Source organism: Squalius cephalus (assembly GCF_949319135.1).
Source record: "Squalius cephalus genome assembly, chromosome: 10".
Taxonomy (NCBI): Eukaryota; Metazoa; Chordata; class Actinopteri; order Cypriniformes; family Leuciscidae; genus Squalius; species Squalius cephalus.
This window is the reverse complement of record NC_137131.1, coordinates 32,359,695-32,376,321: the sequence shown is the minus strand read 5'-3', so window position 1 is coordinate 32,376,321 and position 16,627 is coordinate 32,359,695. Positions and strand designations below refer to the sequence as shown.

The 16,627-nt window shown below is 36.3% G+C and overlaps 1 protein-coding gene across 10 annotated transcripts in view; it reads left to right on the top strand.

The window, feature by feature from the left end:
* spega (striated muscle enriched protein kinase a) overlaps positions 1-16,627 on the top strand; it is a 128,347-nt gene that overhangs the window by 35,654 nt on the left and 76,066 nt on the right. The gene's annotated exons all lie outside the window — the stretch shown is intronic.

Sequence of the window (16,627 nt, the reverse complement as noted above, 5' to 3'; positions counted from 1 at the left end):
AAAGCTTAATTACCATTGTTTATTTCTATACCAAATGTCATACACTTGCAATGAAGCTAAAAATATAAACAACTACATCATTATGTTGATATCCTATATTTTTACAATAAAACTTACGACAAACATGTCTTCTAATATCCTCAGTTGTTACGTATACCGAGCTGCATCGAACACATTTGTAAATTACTTTCCTTGAACCCATTGTGCGAGTTCACTTTAATACCGCGTGTTTTATATACATGTTGCTGCTGATTGGACTGCAGTTCTGACACACCCACCAAACAAGAGAAAACGTATCTCAAACCCCGTTGCACACCGGTGCAACCCGGAAACCGTAGCAAAATGTTGCACACCGTTTTGAACTTGAACATGCCTCAGGTGTGTCTGATTATTGTTACTGAGGTCAGGCACACCTGGATTAATCAGTTTGTCCAATAATGGTAGACAGGAAACAAAAGAGCTGGCTGAAGTTCAGGAAGTAGTGCAGCTGGGCATAAAGCCAATTGAGCTCAGAGTGTCAGTGCTGAAGGTTTGAGGCCACAGTGACACCTATGGAGGACCAAATCTACAGAAATTAAAAATGAATAAATGAATGAATGAATAAATAAATAAATAAATAAATAAATAAATAAATAAATAAATAAATAGATAAATGAATAAATAGATAAATAAATGTGATAATAAGTATGGAATGCCAAACCTGACTTAATAATAAAAAAAATAAAAAAAAGTAAGTAAATAAATAAATAAATAAATAAATATGCGAAGAAATGTAAAAAAAAAATAATAATAAAAAATAAATGACTATTTATACTTTTATTTCCTTATTTATGTATAATTTTTTTTCCCCACATTTATTTTTTCATTTATTTATTTATGCATTTATTCATTTCCACTTTTATTTCCACTTGTATTTATTTTCACATTTATTTATGTATATATGTCTACATTTATTTATTTATACATGTATTTATTTATACATTTATTGCTCTGTATGTTAATGAGGGGGGCGTGTTTTACCTCAGATAACTTGTTTTTGGAAGATACATTAAAAATGCAGTTAGTTTCTGTGTACGGATCTACAGTGCATGGCATAAAATGTGGTTAATAGTGGATAATTTGACGCGCTTCCATGTCAAAGTGTCTGTTAACAGCGGATTCTGTTCATGTGTGCCCAGACATTTTAGAAATGGAATGGAATGGAAATGGAAATTGTTTTATTTGAAACAGGGACAATGCACAAATAAACTTGTTAAACAAGAGAATATGTCTTGGGCCAGGTTATAGCAACAATTGCTAATTTTCTCCTGTAGTCCCTGGGCAGGTATGACAATTTTTTTTTTTTAAATAACGATTTTAAAATAGACATTTCACAGGATTATGGGTCCGTGTAACGCTTTGCAGTTCTTTGTTCAATTTGAAATTTAATAATCAGAAATGAGAAAACGGCCCCTTTATTCGTTTTTTCGTTTTTTCAAAAAAACGAAAAAACGAGATTTCGGCTTGATTTTTCGTTTTTTGGTTCACAGGCAAAAAAACTAATAAATGACTTCATAATTCGTTTTCCACATCTGGGCGGCCTGACACGCCCCCTTCCGCCGATTGGTCAAGCAAATCTGAGCATGTGACGTCATCAGTTGTCGCTCAGGTCAGGTCTGTTCAACAAAATAATAGTCCTCTACTATGGCTACAGATTCTTAAACTGTACAGGGCAGGTCCTATTGGGCTTTCTTCTGTGCAACTTTACACGTTTCACAGAAATCATTACATCAGAAATATTAATTATTAGTCTGCCACCAGCCTGTTTTATTTAGCTGTGTGTGGTGAAGCTGCGCTTGACAGCGCCGAGCGGGAGAGGCTCACTGACCAATGTCCAGTCAGCAGTCAGAACTTTTCTTTTAGACGCTCCGTTTTCCCAGCTAACAATTTTAGGTTATAAGAACGTTTCCGTAACGTTCCCATTAAGTTATAAAAACGTTATTTCTGAATGTTCTAGAAACGTTCAAAGCGTCCAGTTTTTTAGACGTTGTATTAACGTTATTTCTTAGTTATAAGAACGTTATTCAAAACGTTATTAGAACGTTCAATTCTCCTGTTATATAAACGTTGTATTAACGTTCTTGCTTGGCTATAAGAACGTTGTTCAAACGTTATTGGAACATTCAATTCTTAGGTTATAAGAACGTTTCCATAACGTTCTCATTAAGTTATAAAAAATTTATTTCTGAATGTTCTAGGAACGTTCAAATCGTCCAGTTTTTTGGACGTTGTATTAACGTTATTTCTTAGTTATAAGAACGTTATTCAAAACGTTATTAGAACGTTCAATTCTCCTGTTATATAAACGTTGTATTAACGCTCTTGCTTGGTTATAAGAACGTTATTCAAACGTTATTAGAACATTCAATTCTTAGGTTATAAGAACGTTTCCATAACGTTCCCATTAAGTTATAAAAATGTTATTTCTGAATGTTCTAGGAACGTTCAAAACGTCCAGTTTTTTAGACGTTGCATTAATGTTATTTATTAGTTATAAGAACGTTATTAAAAATGTTATTAGAACGTTTAATTATCTTGTTATAAAACATTGTATTAATGTTATTGCTTGGTTATGAGAACATTATTCAAAACCTTATTAGAACGTTCAATTATCTTGTTACATAAACGTTGTATTAACGTTCTTCCTTGGTTATAAGAACGTTATTCAAACGTTATTAGAACGTTCAATTCTCCCGTTATATAAACGTTCTCTTAATGTTTTTCTAAGATTATGAAAAATGTTCTTAAAACATTCCATTCACTTGTTTAAACATTCTCAATGTTTTTGCAAATAATGTATATATGACAATCATTTTATAAAAGCACCTTATTAAGAACTTTCAAATTTAAAAATTAAGACAAAAGATCTAGAAAGATAATTAAAATCAAAAAGACCCATGAATCATGTCTATAATATGTGTAATGTAGTCCACTGAAGACGAGCTGAAGTGAACCAAAGTGTAGTTTATTTCAAGATACAGATACAATTGAAACCGACTTTGGTTAAATTGAAATATGAAATTAACATGAAAATAAACCTGGACTAACATAGAACAAACTGATTAAACTTCAAAATAATGAAACATGAAACAAAACTAAAACAACCTCTTTACCTAACCCTAACCTATCAGCAAGCTAAAAAAAACAAAAACATTTTAAATGACATTATCCACAATCACATCAGCTTCCACTTCCAGCGCATCGGACTGGACTGGACTGGACCCTGAGAGGATCTCCGGAGATACTGCAGGGAGAAAATAAAACAGTGTTGTATTAAAGTGTGGTGAGATTAGTATAAAAGCACTGGGATGCTGTACTTGCTCATGCACAATATCTAATTAAATTTTCTGACAATTTACAAAAAGTTTAATCTGCTTTGGAATATTGGGAGAACACATGAAGATATGAGACTAGCTCTCTGCTCTTGTCCCTAAGCCCAGAGCCAGATGCTACTAAATTTATATTGCTTTTCATGCTCAAGGACTTTGCATTGTTTCTATTTTAATGCACTCTTAAAGTTTAAATTGCATTAATGAACCGTGCCACATCCCAAAACTGCAATCTAATGATAACTTTGCTTAAATCAAAAATATTTTAAAAGGTCATTAATGGATCATAATTATTGCACAAATATTATTAAGCAACAAAAAGATTAAAATATTAAATAATTATTGAACTAAAATATAGTACATTTATTGAATTGATGAAAAGGTACACTTAAGGTGTTTGGTCACTTGAGTGTGACCCAATTATCATATAGGAAAACACGAGGGTTAAACTCAAGAAAAACATTAATGTTGTCTCTCCATCACTCCCCAGAATAAAATGCCCCAGTTAATGTGGTCCTCGTAGTAATCAATGCATATTATGCGTTAATATTTAGCAAAAATTGCTGCGAATATAATTTGTTGTCTCCACTGATCTATATAGATCAGTGGTTGTCTCTCGCCATTGGCTACCATACAATATTTTTCCAAATTAAGGTCCCATGGTATAGAGCATCACAGTCCCGCCCACAGCCCGAGAGCGCTTCGGTGCCGGAAGTAAATTTCCCATTCATTTTTCCCATTGACGTTTTCGAAAATCCGTATCTAAAGAGTTTTAGAGCATGTCTGAGGATAACCAGCTACGGCTGAACTCATAGGCATACAACATATCATTTCGAGTGAAAAAACGGCGAGAAAATCCAAAAAAAGTCAAAGGTACAAGACTGTGTACATATTTTCATTTCCGAGCGAAGGAACTACTCATCCCATAAACCACCGCGCCTCACTGAAGTCGACTGAAGCCACAACCGCGAAAGAGCCTTTAGAGCGACTTTCAAATCTGACGACAGCCACGCGAACTTTTTCTTGTGCCGTTTATAGCAGTTCTTTCAGTAGTAATTGTGTAAATAGACTGGAAAGCATGGCTGGCGGTCCGCGGCTCACGGGTGCAGATCTGGCAGTCCGCGCGGCGTTCTGCTCATCAGTTTCAGCGGCCCACGCGGGCAGGTTGCTGACAAATGCCTCAACAATTTCCCACTTGTGGTCCATGCTCATTTTATTCATGAAGTTATAGTTCATCCTTAATTTTAATAACATTTAATGTATTTTCTTAATAACAACAAGTGAAAATTAAAAAGTGAAGGTCAGCAAACCAGAAAGTGCATCATATTCAGTTTATTAACTTGCCATGAATTATTACACAAATGTTCAGTAAATGCATGAAGAGCTCTCTATGGCTCTGGGTATGCCTAAGCTAAATATTGTTTTGACAGTGGCATCATAAAATGCTTGATATGACTCATACCATATATGAAGACTCCTCGGTTCAAATGTCACATCAGTGATACCGTGCAAAAAAACGCAACAGTTTTTTTTTTTTTTTTCTAATTATCTTGAGTCTTCACGAACTTTCGCGGGGTTTACACGAGCTCCACCAATCAGATGCATCACTGTGGGATTGTGGGATTGTTTAGGATTGTGGGTAATGAAGTACTTCTCCAAGACATCGCGAATAAAAGGCATTTATCTCAAAACAAGGTTAGTGCCCCATGAACTTTTGGCGCTTATATGAGCATATACAATCGCTTAGTACTGCCGTAGCTGGTTTTAAGTCTACCATGTATGGTTACGTTTTTATGGCTTATACCCCAACTGTCAATGGAGAAATTGTATTGAATTTTTACTTCCGGCACCGGCTGTGGGCGGGACTGTGATGCTCTATTCCACCGAAAGGGAGGGGGGAGGGGGGAGGGGGGAGGGGGAGGGGGGGGGACTTAGGCTCTCTTTTGAGAGCTACATGAACCACGTGACCACAAGATCAAAGTTGTGCGCAACTCTCTTTCAACGGCTCTGCATCACTGCAACGCCAGAGGCGCCGGTTACCATAGAAATTCGCGCCTACAACTGCTGCACCAAGCCAAAAATACAAATTTTAACGCAATTTGAGCAACAAAAAAAATAGCTGCCTGGAGGAATTGAAAATATGGCCTTCCATACACTGTATATTATAAATTAGCACAATTTACAATACTGATGGTTGTTAAAACGCGTAACGTTAATTGCAGTCTGTGAAAAGGGTCCATTACTGTTGTCAAGTGCTCGATCCAAATATCAAATTTAAGAGGAGCCTGGGGATATCCTTCCTTTTTAAATGTCACATAGGAGCTTGTTATAACCTGTAAAACTGCAAACACTGTGGACAACTTACACGATAAAATTACAAATAAGTTACAGATTTCAGATGACGAACTTGACACATGAAACAGATAACTGGAGGGGGAAATACCCGGGCCATAGCTAAGCTAACTCACGTTAGCCGATTAACTTTTGAATCTCAAGAACGCGTTCAAATTAAAATCAGTTTAGCTATATTGAAAAGGCGAACAAGGACACTGGAAAAGGTGAATCTAAATAAAGACATCAATGTAATTTCGCGTTTATTCTTCAGTTTTAACTACATATTTGTGTAGTGTTGTCAACTGCTCTGTGGACTGCGGGAGCAGTTTACGTTACTCAAGACAGTTCATGCAAACTGTTGATCTAGTTAACTTTATTAAAACAGTAGCAACTGCTGCAAAACTAAGTTAATTAGCACTGATACAAGTATTTGATTCATACAACACGCAAAATTCAACTTACCTAAAAGCTGTTGTCTCCGTGTCCGACATCTTGTCCCGCTGACGCTGTGTTTGATTGACGGGTCGTGCCGTGCGCTGCAAAACCACGCCCATCTTAGGTCGTTCGGACGTGGGGAATGATCAGATAAAACTACAGTCAATCATAACACATTCCCTGTTTTCTCTTTGACTGTAATTGCAAAAGTAAATTTTTTTTTTTAAGAGGTAAAACCAAATTTATAATTGACTGTACTTTTTGAATTATTTCCTGTTGAATCAATAATTATTTTATATCTGGGATTTTTTTCTAAACTAATAATAATATTTGAAAAAAATATTTTAACCCCCCAAAAAAATTTCAGTGCATTGTGTCACTGTATATACAAATTATGTTTCTGAAGTTGTTTATTTGTTTTAATTTAGTAACGTTTTTAAAACGTTCCACTAACAAGTAAGAATAACGTTTTGATACTAACGTTTTTAGAACGTTTATCAATGACATGTTGGCACAACGTTACTTTGGTAACTTTGAGAGAACTTTTATCTAAGTTAATCAGCATTGTGATAAAAGTGTCTAATTCATACAACAAGCAAAAGGCACTCAACTTAAATTAATACTGCTATTTTCCTGAACATAATTATTTTATATTCTGGGATTTTTTATTCTGACCATAAAAAATATTTAAATGAAATAGTTAAATAATGTCAGTGCATTGTGTCATTAGTTGTGTCACTGGATTTACAAATTATATGTTTCTGAAGTTGATTTGCAGAATAAAAAGCTGTATAACTAATTTGTAATGACTAATATATATTTTTTAACATAATAATGTTTTTTAAAACATTTATCAATGACATGTTGGCACAACGTTACTTTGGTAACTTTAAGAGAACTTTTATCTTAATATGTAGGCTATTTTAACAATAACGTTTTTAAAACGTTCCACTAACAATGTAAGAATAACGTTTTAATGCTAACGTTTTTAGAACGTTTATCAATGACATATAACGTTGGCACAACGTTATAATAACGTTACAACAAGAACGTTTTTGATAACTTTTAGAGAACTTTCAGAGAACGTTAGCCAATGTTCTGAGAACGTTCCCTGTTAGCTGGGTTGCCACGGGATGGTGATTGCAAATACTGTAATGCCAATCGGCTGAGGGTGGCTACCGATGATGGTGAAATACATTTTTACTGAAACTGTAATCATATCCGCGACCCGTGAGAATGAGACAGATGATTGACAGGACGATAGCGGAGGCAATTAAAGGCGCAAGATAACTTGTTAACAAAAACATAAATAAAAAAAGTGTTTAATATAAGTGACTTTGTCTTTGTTTTATTGTTTTTGTTGTTTTTAATCAAATAATTGTGAACCACAAACTGAGCCTTCGTTTTAAAGGGCAATTTCCAAATATATTTATTTATTTGTTATAATATGGGTATTTTATAATAGCCTACAGCATAAATAAAAACAAACACACGTAATATAGGCAAAACACCACAGTTTTTTGGTTTTGTTTGTGTGAACTTTCATCCCCAACCATATTTCTTCATGCTCCACGCTCAGCACCCCTACTTCCCATGGTAGGCCTACTAACTGTAATTAACATGTAAAATCTTTGGTATATCTATATGTAATATTTAAAAACACTTTACAGTGTGATGGAAATAAACTTTTCTTAAAGCGTGTTGTATACTGTAATAGACAATTGTCCTGCAGAATGATGAGGTTTTTTGGAAGAAAAACATTGCGAGCAAATGTCGAATTGTTGTTTAAAATATAAATCAACAACGTAAGAGGCTTTAGGCTGTCTGATGAACTCTGTATTAACAAACACACAGCTTTGCAGTATAGGTGGCACAGAAGCAGCATCTGACCCTGCATTTTTAGATGTAGCTATTACACACTGTCTAATGCAGCTCAAAGGAGGCACTGTGAATTTGCATAGCAATTTCATTCTAAGCGGCCATTAAATGTGAAGTGACAACATGAAACACTACTTTCAATATATAAAAAAGCAAGTCAGCCTGATAATGATTGAATACCAATTTACTCATTTAGGCTCACAATAAGCAGATTACATAATTATACCATGAAAAAAAATTATATAGGCTATATATATGTGTGTGTGTGTGTGTGTGTGTGTGTGTGTGTGTGTGTGTGTGTGTGTGTGTGTGTATGTGTGTAAAGGTATGTCACTTACTGGTGGAACCCAAACAGAAGTCCAGTTCTGGCTGTATAATCAAACAATAAAAACGAGAAACAATGCATGCCATCAAGAACATTTATTGATTCCACAGGAACTTGATCCAGTTTCCCCCATTTTTACTAATAACTACTTTGTGTTAATTCAGAGGACAGTAAGGCAAACTATTAAGCATGAACTCGATGAACAGGATCAATTAACATTTTCAAAGCAATTTGGAACTCTTCTTGGTGGAAATTGACAGCACGTTCAAAAAGAGATGAAATGTCAGGATACTGCATAGAAAACGTGTGGAGTTCAATTGCCTTTGCAATATTTTGCATTTATATATTTTTGTATATATTTTATAGTTTTCAGATGATTTGATATAATTTAATTGATTAGTTTGTTAAATACACATAATTTATCTGTTTGATTATTGTATTATATTTAATACAATATCTCTTCAGTTTAAACCATAAACGCATGCTCTCCATTCAAGTGGACACCTGAAAATCTCTTTGAAAAATTTGTAAAATGAAAAATAAAAAATAAAATCTTGTTTTCCATGCCCTAAGAGCAATAAAAACACATAGGAAAAAAAATCCTGACTGAGGTTATCATAATTCATGCATGAAATGTCTAAACACTTTTTTTATTTATGTTTTTGTTAACATAAGTCATCTTGCGCCTTTAATTGCCTCCGCTATCGTCCTGTCAATCATCTGTCTCATTCTCACGGGTCGCGGATATGATTAGCCTGGGTTTCCCCATACTGCCTTGAGCAGCGCGATTTAAGAGAAAGTGGTCTGACGTTAGCCAGGCTAGGATATGATTACAGTTTCAGTAAAAATGTATTTCACCATCATCGGTAGCCACCCTCAGCCGATTGGCATTACAGTATTTGCAATCACCATCCCGTGGCAAAACGGAGCGTCTAAAAGAAAAGTTCTGACTGCTGACTGAACACTGGTCAGTGAGCCTCTCCCGCTCGGCGCTGTCAAGCGCAGCTTCACCACACACAGCTAAATAAAACAGGCTGGTGGCAGACTAATAATTAATATTTCTGATGTAATGATTTCTGTGAAACGTGTAAATTTGCACAGAAGAAAGCCCAATAGGACCTGCCCTGTACAGTTTAAGAATCTGTAGCCATAGTAGAGGACTATTATTTTGTTGAACAGACCTGACCTGAGCGACAACTGATGACGTCACATGCTCAGATTTGCTTGACCAATCGGCGGAAGGGGGCGTGTCAGGCCGCCCAGATGTGGAAAACGAATTATGAAGTCATTTATTAGTTTTTTTTGCCTGTGAACCAAAAAACGAAAAATCAAGCCGAAATCTCGTTTTTGCGTTTTTTTGAAAAAACGAAAAAACGAATAAAGGGGCCGTTTTCTCATTTCTGATTATTAAATTTCAAATTGAACAAAGAACTGCAAAGCGTACATTATCCCAAAGATGTGTGCAAACTTGCTTACTTAGCAACCAACTCTTTGTTAGGCATGAGAAAGTGTGAGAATCTGTACATAAGATATGTTCCGTGGGAAGGGTATTCCACTGCCTCATGGCCACACATGAGAAGGAGGAACTCCCAAATTGGGTTTTACGTTGTGGGAAGCTACACTCCCCCCTTGTGACACTTGTAGTTGTTCGCACTGTTTTTTTCGGAGCAGAGTGTTACAAACTTTTTCAGAGGGGGAGCAATAGCACTATATATGATTTTATGTAGCAAAGATACATTTGAGTGTTTTATTAGATTATCAAAACTAAGTATATCATATTTGACGAGTATTTGACAGTGATGATAATGACGTGTTTATTTGTCATGGATCTTGAGGCAGTTTTTATACAAAGATTCTAAAGGTTTTATGACTGTTTTACATGCCTGAGACCAGGATGTAATGCAGTACAGGTGGGGGATGATCACTGCATTTAAATATGTACTGGATGCTTCAGTGGTGAGAGAGATTCTTATATCTAAAATGTACAGTACTAAATTAAATTTAAATATGTTGCACAATTTTTTAACATGACCTTTAAAGCTAAGTGTCGAATCTAGAGTTACCCCCAAATATTTAAATTTATCTACATGTTTTATATATTGGCCATTTACTAAAATTTCCGGATAAGTTTTAAGTATAGATCGGTTTGAAATTAACATAGTTACAGTTTTTTCAACATGTAATGTGAGGCATGCATGAGTCATGTAACCAGTCACTGACCTTGTTCATGACACTTGATCATTTTTTGGCTACGTCTGTTGCACTTCTCCCATGGGTATATAATACTGTGTCATCAGCATACATAACAATATTTATGCCCTTGCAGACCAAAGGCAGGTCATTAATATGTAAGCAAAACAGCAGTGGCCCTAGAATTGACCCCTGGTACTCCCACAGTAGAGACAAGAGACGTAGACAATGTGCCATTTATTTGCACACATTGTTTTCGATTTATCAAGTAGGATTTTATCCAATTTTGGACATTTGTGGTGATATCATATTTGGCCAGTTTGTGTATCTACCTCATGGTTAACTGTATCAAAGGCTTTGCGTAAATCTAAGAAGACTGCTCCCATCACTCCTCCTTGATCTAAGCTAGTTTTAATCTCCTCAAGGAAGTAGCAGCATGCAGTTTAAGTGGAATGTTTTTTCCTGAAACTAAATTGCATAGGATGGAAAAAGGACTTAGAGTCCAGATGTGCTATTAGTTGTTCTGCCACAACCTTTTCGATAACCTTTGATGCAGCTGGGAGAATACTGATGGGTCGGTAGTTAGAGACCACGTGAGTATCACCAGATTTATACACAGGAGTGACAATGGCAGGCTTAAGTACACTGGGAAAGATGTTTTCGTTAAAAGACTTGTTTATAATCATCACTAGAGGTATCATAATAGATGTCTTGTGTTGTTTAAGAAAAGCTGTATCACAACCATATATATCTTTAGCTTTACTATTAGAAGTGAAATTACATTTTCCACTTTCTTTGTGTTGATTACGGAAAACTTGAAAGCAGAATCATCACAGGTTAAAGCTTGTGTGTTGAATTTTTGGTAAACTTACTCAATTCTCATACAGAATTTATAAAATAATCATTAAAACATTCCCCAATAATCTGGTCATCATCCTGGATACAGCCATCCACCATGAGTTTTAAATGTTTATTTGCTGATTTTTCCCTGCCAAGTAATTTGTCAATGCTCTTCCATAGCTTTTTAGAGTTTCCTTTTGCCTCACTAATAACACTGAGGAAGAAATTTGCTCTAGCCTTTCTAAGTTGTTGTGTGACTTTATTTCTTAAACTTTTAAAAATCAGATGATCAGTATTTAATTTTTATTTTAAAAACTTTTTCAAAGAAGCATCCCTTTTTTTCATTAATTCCCAGAGATTTGTGTTAAACCAGGGTAGATTATATTTTTTATTTGTTTTCTTGCCCCTTTTCCTGGTGTATTTTAATATAATGCCTTTAATGGTCGACATTAAATCAGCACAGGCTGGCTCACAGGGCATACTACCAATGGTGTCATGCCAGTTTATTTGCTTTATGTCATTTTCAATAAGGCCATGGCCTTTGGAGCGATAAAAGCATGGATTTCCCCTTCATTGAGTTCTGATTTTTAAAGCGTGTTTTTGACAATTTTCTGGAGACCAGAGTAAGATTATGATCTGATAACCCTGTGATGAGGTTATAAATCTTTCTAATTCTGTCTGGTTTATTTGTGAAAATTAAGTCTAAAAGCGTTTGGGAAGACTTTGTTATTCTTGTGGGCTTATGGATCATCTGCATCATCTGAAAAGTTTTGGCAATATATTTAAGCTTTTTCCTATGTGTTTTATCTTGCCAGTTTAAGTTAAAATCACCCATAAGAATGACTTCCATTTTTCCATGTTGTTTAAGTGTAACATTTAGACAATCATAAAATTCATTTGTGGCAGTAGGAGGGCGGTAGACTACAAAGACAGCAAAATACATTTGGGGGATAGTGTAAGTTTTACCCAGTGTTTGGTGTTTTTAGCCCCCAACGGCGCATTCCAGGCAGCGAGGGGATGGGTAGGTTTAAGGTTGAGGTTAGGGTTAGCTGCCTGGAAGGATCCATTGGGGGCTAAAAACACCATCGAGCGTTTTACCCCCATGCATTCCAAATTATTTTCCGGAAAGACTATTTGCTGACTTTGAATGCTGTCTTTCACATATATCAGGACTCCACCCCCTTTCCCTTTCCTTCTGTCCCGTCTATACACATTATACCCTGGAATATTAAAAACAGATAAAGGGGTTGTTGGGGTTAACCAAGTCTCTGTGAGGCATAAGTAATCGATGTTTGAGTCCGTCAGTAAATGTTCAAGTTGTTCGGTCTTTGAGATAATGCTACGTATATTCAGATCAGCTGATGTTTTACGGCCATGTCCGGAATAAAGAGTAGGCCTATGTATGGTAAACCTATATACATACAGTTAGGGTGATATTAAAGGACATAACCGTGAAATAAGATTTTGGCCATATTGCCCATCTCTAAGTCATTTATTCCCTGCGTGACCTGTAAAGTCACGTCCACAAACCTCTTGTGTATTGTTTGGTCACACCACAAGGTGTCACTGTGGCCTCAAAGCTTCAGCACTGCCACTCTGAGCTCGATTGCTATGTCTGAGGTAAAACAAGCCCCCCTCATTAGCATACAGATCAATAAATGTATAAATAAATACATGCATTCATTTTTAATTTCTAAAGGTTTGGTCCTCCATAGCGAACCCCCGTTTCTTCGCTCGTCTGCTCTTCCCTCAAGGAATTATAGAGTGTAACATTGAAAACTAACTAGCCCCACATGCTCAGAATCAGCATCATAGAGAGAACCTGAAAATGTGCAAGTCCTGGTCTATTCCAACTATTACAATGATAACCATTAAACCACTTGAGGGTTCTTGCCATCTGTTTCAGGTCATCACAGATAGCTGCAAACTAGAATTGTGCAGTGCAAAGTGACTGAACTCTTACCAGGCTTGGTGGGCTTTATTCTTCACCAGATTACTTTTTTTTTTTCATCACACATTTCTCAGGGTCCAAAAATACAACAGCAGAGTCTCTTGCCTTTATTCTACTGATCCTCTGACCTCAGCCCTAGAATCCATTCTTTCTCCTACCACCATCATCAGTCCTAGTGGACCCTATAAGAACAAATAACCCACGCCAACCGGAAGCCCTGTCGACAGTACATTAATTGCTGTCAGCCTGTAGAATTCACTCCTAGACTCCTTTCGTTCCTCTCCATCCAGGTATAACCCAAATCCTTTCACTCATCTGCACTCATGTTCTCAATGTCCTGGTGGCTTTTGACTGTTTCTTCAAGGCCTGCTGTCTGGTTCTACTAAAGGTGTTACTAATAGCCTTTGAGACCGTGGAGACACTATTACAACATGTCTTCTGGAACTTCGGCATCTCAGAAGGCGTAGTGTCTGCCCATAGTCCACAATTCATATCCCAAGTGTAGATGGCTTTTTTTTTCAAGATGCTGGGCACCACTGCCAGTCTTTCATCAGGCTATCCATCTCCAATCCAGCGGCCAGTCTGAGCACAAGATCTAGGAAATCTCTTGATTTCTCCTAACTTACTGTCATTAACACCAGCAAAATTGGAGCCGCTTCCTGCACTTGGCTGAATATGGCCAAAATATTATATATATATATATATATATATATATATATATATATATAGCCTATATATATATATACTCTCTACCAACCATGTCACGCCTCTGCCCAAACTGTCAGCCTCCTTTCACTTTCTGCTCTCTTTTCCCGGCCTATCACAGACGGCTGTTCATTTTTAACTTCCTCATTAAGAACACTTCAAATACCCACCCCATTCTTGCCTCTGTTTTCTAGTCTTGCAAACAGGACTCTCCGGCTGCACTACCCTTCCGCAGTGTTCTCCTTATGACTCCATTGTGGATCCTCTTCATCTTAATTGTGAGACATATCGTTATCATTGATTTACCTACATTACCATTGTACCATCTTCTACATGTCTACTGTATGTCAGTTTGCTCTATATGTTCTGCTTACTCATGTGTTCAGTAAATCTCCCAGCACTTGGGTTCACACAGCCATCTGGCTCAGTCTGCTTGTTTCAATTTCATTGAAAATATAATAAAATATAGCAAAATAACTTAAGTTTAAAGCTACAGAATTACTTTGCAATATAAACTACAAATATGAATTAACTGCCGTTGCAAACTAAATTGGAAATAATAAGGCCATTGTTTCAGTGTATGAATTGTTCTGTCTTGAGGTAGACTTAGGTGAGAAAATAATTGATCAACAACATTATTCTTGTCTATGTGGTTTTACTGATGCATGTGTGCCAGTTGAAAATTGAATATCATTCTCCATGCTTAACACTAAATTTTATTTATATAGAAAAAAAACATAAACAATTTTCATTGTGTATGCTAAATAAATATAGCAAAGAGGTCATTGTAGCAAGAGAAGCGAAAGCTAATTCTCTCTGTCAGCTTTCCTCCTTTCTCATTCCAGCAGCAGCACCATCGACATGGGAGTAGTGTGACGTAATCACTGGCTGACAGAATATATAATTGATGCTTTGTGCTGAGACCAATAGTCTCTCTCTTCACACCAGCACCAGAGACAAAGGAAGAGATGAGAGAGAAAGAGAGAATGCACACTAAGGCTGCTGAAAATGTTTTGCTTTGATTGCACTGAGATCTGCCTCTGTTATTGGCTGCTGCTTGTTCTTTGTTTCTCCCTTCAGTCTCTCTCTTCTACCACTCCCCTATTTATATCTTTATCTCCAAAGGGGATTGGGAGAATGCAAGTGGGTATCTGTTAAAGACAGTTTTCTCATCCCTTCTATTGTGACTAGGACCGATCTGACCTCCACCTCCTGCTGTTCCTTGGAATATCCTGTCACTTGGATTTCTGTTTGTCATTCAAGAGCTTCTGGGAGATCCAATAGAGCTTGGATGTTGTTGTTTACTTGAGGAATTTGTTTATCTTCATTTGTCACATGAGGATCATGATTGGATGTTTGTACTATTTTTAGTGCTTTTTGCATAATTGTGGATTCTGGTACATTCTTCCTGAGGTAAAAGCTCTGGGAAGGACATACAGTAATTGAGACTATTAGGAGTGTACACAGGAGTCAGAAATAACCAGGAGTCAGATTAGAAATAGACAGTGATATTCTCTGCAGAAACACTGACAGGTGACTCTGTTGTTTAGTCTGAAAGGGAGATTAAGTTCATCTGAGACCATGAAGAAAATCTGGTCAAAGAAAAGATTCCAGGTGAGTCGAAGCATTCTATCCAGAGTAATACACTTCAGAAACTATACAAATTGACTTTTCGAGATTTTTCTTACATTTGGCAAATCAAACTCATAATGTAGCAATGTAAAATAAGTTGTATAGGTCTGTTATAGTTCCTTTTTTATGTACAGCCAGTACAATGACTTTAAAACAACATAACTGATGGCACAGAGAACATTGTTGTTGTTGTTGTTGTTGTTTTTTCATGTCAGACATTTTTTTAAGTTATTTGCCTTTATTATGAATAATAAACAATGTCTTAGGCACTGAAAAGACTATGTCCATAGGAACATCCTAGTTGCCTTGGTAGCAACGTAGGAGTGCATTTGAAAAGCTGCAAGCCAGCATGAGAATTGAAAAAGGAGGAAAAAAGCATATAGGAATTCTGTACTAGTTATCAGCCCTGTGTCATCATCACATATTTATGTATGTACTGTTGAATGAAAGCCAAATTACACGACTGGCATAACCCTATAGATGCAACAAGCAGGCTAAGAAAAAATCTTTACTAATTAGCACTTCTCAAAATTAACAGATAGCCTTTTGTTTATTTTATTTTTTGTCTTTCCAGAGAGCTGGGCATTCTAGCTGGACGTTTGGGAGATTCACTCATGGTGTGTTTTGCTTACGAGAAAACAGTAGAAAGTCCAAAATCACAAGCTTTTTTTGTAACAAATGTAACAATTAAAGGGTGCGCACAATCTTGCCGTAGATGGTTTAACAGGCTTTAAAATAGCTGCCAAGACAATATTTCTGTAGGTAAATTTTTATATCACAAATTGTTGGGTGTCCCTATAAGTAATTGACTGCAACACAGAGTAAGGCTGACCGATTATACAATTTAGAAATGTACCCTGTGTCTGTGTGTGTGTGTGTGTGTGTGTGTGTGTGTGTGTGTATGTGTGTGTGTGTGTGTGTGTGTGTGTGAGAGAGAGAGAGCATGTGTGTTATATTTCTGCTCCCACA